Below are 6,739 nucleotides of genomic sequence, written 5' to 3' on the forward strand. Positions count from 1 at the left end.
CGCCTGGCTCCAGGCGTCATGGCTTGCCTCGTAGAAACCTCATGAGGTACCCCTCGCCTTGATCTCTCCGCCCCTCGCGAGCCAGCCTGGTGAGGCCGCCCCGGAGGAGGTCTTGCATCGTCCGCCTCGCGAGGCTTGGCCCATCACGAGGGTCTTGAGTGTTTGTCGGTGAAGATGGGCCGTACAGGCTGCTGGTGGAGCCACGCTGTGGGTCGCAGGCAGGAAAGTCTAGGGACCCCCGTTCCTAGAACGCCGACAGTATCAAATGAGGAATCAAGCGATCTCAACAATTTCTTCACCACCTCATGGTCGGTAATGTCAGTGGCACCAAGTGCTTGAAGCTCATTTGAGATGTCAGTGAGGCGATCGTAGGTTTGCTGAACATTTTGATTGTTGAGTCTTTTGAAGCAGTTGAAAAGATTGCGAAGAACGTCAACTCGAGAGTCATGCTGTGTTGAGACTCCTTCATTGGCCTTGGACAGCCTGTCCCAGATAAGCTTTGTTGTCTCCAAAGCACTCACTCTGCCATACTGCCCTTTGCTCGGATGGACACATGTGATGTTCTTCGCTTGAGAGTCGAGTTTCTTGAATCTCTTCACATCAGCAGCGTTGATGGTAGGAGTGACAGAGGGAACACCATTTTCCACAACGTACCATAGATCATTGTCAATTGCCTCAAGATGCATGTGCATCTTATTCTTCTAGAAGGGGTAGTCCGTCCCATCGAAGGTAGGGCACCCAGCAGAAACCTTGGTCATACCCGCGGTTGACATAACTAAAACTCCAGGCGGTTAAACCAAAATCACATAGAACAAGGGTGTACCTTGCTCTGATACCAATTGAAAGTGCGTTAAGTCGACTAGAGGGGAGGTGAATAGGCGATTTTTATGAATTCTTCACTAAGGAATTTCAGGGTGAGGAAATTCCTAAGAGAAGAACTACTTGCAGAGGAATAAGTACTCAGATGCAAACATAACAGACCGTAAGCATGGTCATCATGATGAAATGAAAACAAGCACAGAGCACAGAAAGCATAAAGACAGGATAAACAGAATGAAGACAAACAGACTGAAGAAATTGAACTGAGGAAATTGAGAAAATCTTCAGTCAAAGTCTTCAAACATATATGAACAAGCACACACCACAGTAATGAGGAAATGGAAGAGTTGAGGAGATAGAACCAGTTAGCTCGGAGAAGACAATGATTTGGTAGACAAGTTCCAACTGCTGTGATAGTTGTACGTCTGGTTAGGGCAGCTAGGTATTCAATCCTGAGGACACACAGTCCTGAACACACAGTCCAGGACACTTAGTCCTCACCGTATTCCCCTTGAGCTAAGGTCACACAGACCTCACCCAATCACTCGAGGTAAGTCTTCAGGCGACTTCCAAACCTTCACAAACTCAGTCACTCGGCGATCCACAATTTCCTCTTGGATGCTCCAGACCATGACGCCTAACCATCTAGAAGATGCACAGTCTTGAAAGGTAACAAGCGTCGGATCCATGCAGGATCAATCTCTTCAGTGATGCTCAATCACTTTGGGTTTGTAGGTGTTTGGGTTTTCCTCACTTGATGATTTTCGCTCAAAGTCCTAGGAGGATGGGATGCTCTCAAATGACAAGTGTCAGTTTCTCTCGGAGCAGCCAACCAACTAGTGGTTGTAGGGGACGGCTATTTATAGCCTAGGGAGCGGCCCGACATGATAATGCATAAATGCCATTCAATGATATGACCATTTAGGTGGGAAGATATTTTGGGACAGCTGGCGCGTAGCACAGTAATGGTTGGAAATTTGACTATCAAATTCCTCAGGGCTATCATGTTCCTCACTTGTAGGCAATCCACACTGGCGAATTCCTAACTCCTCAGTCAGAACAAATTCCTCAGAGACCAGAAGAACTCCGTCTCTGTCACTGAAGAAATTGACTGAACTGCATGAGATTTCTAATGGCTTCACTCGAAGGGATTGGTAGGTGTAGGATTTTGAGTTGAGCATCACTTGGAAACTTTTCCTTAGTATTTCCTCGACCCCCTTTAACAGTACGATGTTTCCTATGACTCAATAAAGATAAAAAAAGAAACTACGAAAACAAAAGTCTTCACGCTTCATGTTCCTCGAATGAATACCAAGTCTTCACGGTCACACCAATTTCTTCACTTTCAAAGTCTTCAGGAAGTCTTCAGAAATCCAAAGTCTTCAGTCGAAGAACTTCATTTTTAGGGGTCGACTTTCTCTGTAAGTATCAAACTCCTCATAGACTTATAGACCTGTGTACACTCACAAACGCATGGGTCCCTTAACCTATAAGTCTTCAATACACCAAAATCACTAAGGGGCACTAGATGCACTTACAACAAGGTGTGGGGGGAGTGGCGGCAGGGGAGGCACACGGGGGCAGGCCAAACACCCCAACCAACATTGTTCTGAATTGGACCATTGCCCTGATTTGCATTGCTAGCAGGAGGGGCACCATTCTGAACCAGCCAATTATGCACCTGTTGTTGGTAGAGTTACTCAGTAGTTAGCTCTCGACCAAACTGGGGATGTGGATTGCCATCGAGAGGTGGTGGTTCTTCGCCAGGTGGAAGAACTTCAGGAAGCAGCCCGTTCCAGTCATTGCTATGCAATATGGTAGTCTGAACTGTCCAATAGTCTCTAGCGGCACCCAATTGCCAAACCACAAAACTTTTTGGGATCAAACAGAGGCACAGAACTTGAGCTTTGAGAAGAATGTACCTTCTGTCCTGTCTTGGATTGTACCAACTGACCAGAGAGCCGTAACCCCCCAAAGCTTTGGTGATGTAGTAGTCTGTCTGGTAATCATAAGGAAATCCGAAAAACATAAGCCAAACTTCTGGGCCAAAAGAGTTAGTGCGGAGATTGAGAGCTTCATTGTGGGGCACAAAAGTGATGAGAAAATCTTCATCCTCGAGCTCAAGAGGTGTAGCAACCGTAGTATCATGCATGATAGAATCCACAAACCTGAAGATGCCAATGCCAAATGGATGATCGCTAGATTCAGTTTTGAAGAGTTGAGATTCATTGAGCAGACCTTCAACCATGACATAGATAGCCGTGCAGTGATGCAGAGGAACGTAGTGGCTGGCTTCAGGGACGACGAGGAAGTCGTGGTGGGATGGGTCTGACGACCATGCCACTACGCACAAGGCGGTCCGCCGGACCAGGCTCAATGGCGAAGCCCGGTGGGAGGAACATCACCGGATTCAGTGGGTAGTTCACCATGGGCAAGGTGACAGAGGTGGGTGGTGCAGGCTATTGATGTGATGAGACTGGGCAGCATTCCGGTGTGGGGGAAACCAAGGCAGAGGATGGACCTTGAGGGGTAGGAAAGGAAGACTGCGGATTCTTGGGCTTCCACTTCCATTTTTTGTTAAACTACAACTTGAAACATGATCATTCCATGTGGCCTAGGGGGGCGTTGATTAGGCGTGTCAATGGAAGGAGCAAAACATCTGGGCTCGTTTGGCTAATGGAATTGAGAAACTACCTTTCCCTGTTAGGATAAAGGAACATGCTAAAGTTTCAACTGTGGTTAACAAAAGTTATATTAGAACACCTAAACCTGATGAACAAATTAAAGTAGAACCTAGCATTGCTATGGTTAAGGATCTCTTAGAAGAAGATATGGATGTGCATGTTATTTACTTCTGTGAAGAAGCTGCTAGAATTGCTAAACCTGGTAGGAGAGATAAACATAGACCTATTGTTGGCATGCCTGTCATCTCAGTTAAAATAGGAGATCACTGTTACCACGGTTTATGTGACATGGGTGCTAGTGTGAGTGCTATTCCTTACACTTTATATGAACAAATCATGAAAGACATAACACCTACTGAGATAGAAGAAGTAGATGTTACTATTAAACTTGCCAATAGAGACATCATATCACCAATTGGGATTATTAGAGATGTTGAAGTCTTGTGTGGGAAAAATTAAATACCCTACTGATTTTCTGGTTGTTCGTTCCCCATAAGATGACTTTTGTCCCATTATCTTTGGTAGACCTTTCTTGAACACGGTTAATGCTAAGATAGATTGTAAGAAACAAACTATTGGCGTTAGCTTTGGTGATGAGCCTCATGAGTTTATTTTTTCCAAATTTAGTAGAATTCATCATGAAAAAGAATTGCCTAGTAAGGATGAATTAATTGGTCTTGCTTCTATTGCTGTTCCACCTACTGATCCTTTAGAACAATATTTGCCAGACCATGAGAATGATTTTCATATGCATGAAAGAAATGAAATAGATAAGATTTTCTTTGAACAACGTCCTCTACTTAAATACAATTTTCCTATTTAAACTCTAGGAGGTCCTCCTCCACCTAAAGGTGATCCTATGTTTGAATTAAAACAATTGCCAGACACATTGAAATATGCTTATCTTGATGAAAAGAAAATATATCCTATTATTATTAGTGCCAACCTTTTAGAACATGAAGAACAAAGATTATTGAAAGTTCTAAGGAAGCACCGAGCTGCTATTGGATATACTCTTGATGATTTAAAGGGCATTAGTCCCTCTCTATGTCAGCACAAAATTAATATGGAGCCTGATGCTAAACCCGTTGTTGATCACCAACGTCAGTTAAATCCGAAGATCAAAGAGGTGGTAAGAACAGAAATATTAAAACTTCTGGAAGTAGGTATAATCTATCCCATAGTTGATAGTAGATGGCTAAGTCCTGTTCATTGTGTCCCAAAGAAAGGAGGTATAACTGTTGTTCCAAATGATAAGAATGAGCTTATTCCACAAAGAATTGTTACAAGCTATAGAATGGTAATTGATTATAGAAAATTAAATAAAGCAACTAGAAAAGATCATTACCCTTTGCCTTTTATTGATCAAATGATTGAAAGATTATCTAAGCACACACACTCTTGCTTCCTTGATGGATATTCTGGCTTTTCACAAATACCCGTTTCTCAACCTGATCAAGAAAATACCACTTTTACTTGTCCCTTTGGAACTTATGCTTATAGACGTATGCCTTTTGGTTTATGTAATGCACATGCTACCTTTCAAAGATGTATGACTACTATATTCTCTGATTTTTGTGAAAAGATTGTTGAGGTTCTCATGGATGACTTCTCTATTTATGGGAAGTCTTTTGATGATTGTTTAAGCAATCTTGAGCGAGTTTTACAGAGATGTGAACAAACAATTCTTGTCTTGAATTGGGAGAAGTGCCACTTTATGGTTAATGAAGGCATTGTCTTGGGTCATAAAATTTCTGAAAGGGGTATTGAAGTGGACCAAGCTAAGGTTGATGCAATTGACAAAATGCCATGTCCTAAGGACATCAAAGGTATTCGTAGTTTCCTAGGTCATGCTTGTTTCTATAGGAGATTTATCAAAGACTTTTCAAAAATTCCTAGGCCTCTTACTAATCTTTTGCAAAAGGATATTCATTTTTTATGATGATTGTCTTGAAGCCTTTGAAACACCCAAGAAAGCTTCAATTTATGCACGTATTGTTCAACCACCTGATTGGAACTTGCCTTTTGAAATTATGTGTGATGCTAGTGATTATGCTGTTGGTGCTGTTCTAGGACAAAGAGTTGATAAGAAATTGCATATTATTCATTATGATAGTAAAACTCTAGACAGTGCTCAAAGAAACTATGCTACTACTGAAAAAAGAATTCTTAGCAGTGGTGTTTGCTTGTGATAAATTTAGACCTTATATTGTTGATTCCAAAGTAACTGTTCACACAGACCATGCTGCTATTAAATATCTTATGGAAAAGAAAGATGCTAAACCTAGACTTATTCATTAGGTTTTCTTGTTACAAGAATTTGATTTACATATCATTGATAGAAAAGGAGCTGAGAACCCAGTAGCTGATAACTTGTCTAGGCTTGAAAATGTGCTTGATGACCCACTACCTATTGATGATAGTTTTCCTAATGAGCAGTTAGCTGCAATAAATGTTGCTCATAGCACTCCTTGGTATGCTGACTATGCTAATTATATTGTTGCTAAATACTTACTACCTAGCTTTACATACCAACAAAAGAAAAAAATCTTCTATGATTTAAGACATTACTTTTGGGATGACCCACATCTTTATAAAGAAGGAGTAGATGGTATTATTAGACGTTGTGTACCTGAGCATGAACATGGACAAATCCTACGGAAATGTCACTCCGAAGCTTATGGAGGGCATCATGATGGATATAGAACTGCTCACAAGGTATTGCAGTCTAGATTTTATTGGCCTACTCTCTTCAAGGATGCCCATAAGTATGTCTCATCTTGTGATGAATGTCAAAGAATAGGTAATATCGGTAAGCGTCAAGAAATGCCTATGGATTATTCACTTGCTATTGAACCATTTGATGTTTGGGGATTTGATTACATGGGACCTTTTCCTTCCTCTAATGGGTATACACATATTTTGGTTGCTGTTGATTATGTTACTAAATGGGTAGAAGCTATTCCAACCAGTAGTGCTGATCACAACACCTCTATTAAAATGCTTAAGGAAGTTATTTTCCCAAGGTTTGGAGTCCCTAGATATTTAATGACTGATGGTGGTTCACACTTTATTCATGGTTCCTTCCTTAAAATGCTTGCCAAGTATGATATTAACCATAGAATTGCATCACCTTACTATCCTCACTCTAGTGGTCAAGTTGAACTTAGCAATAGAGAAATAAAATTAATATTGCAAAAGACTGTCAATAGGTCCAGGAAGAATTGGTCTAAGAA

Source organism: Triticum urartu, chromosome 3A (genome assembly GCF_056163025.1).
Source record: "Triticum urartu cultivar PI428250 chromosome 3A, HENAU_Tu73, whole genome shotgun sequence".
Taxonomy (NCBI): domain Eukaryota; kingdom Viridiplantae; phylum Streptophyta; class Magnoliopsida; order Poales; family Poaceae; genus Triticum; species Triticum urartu.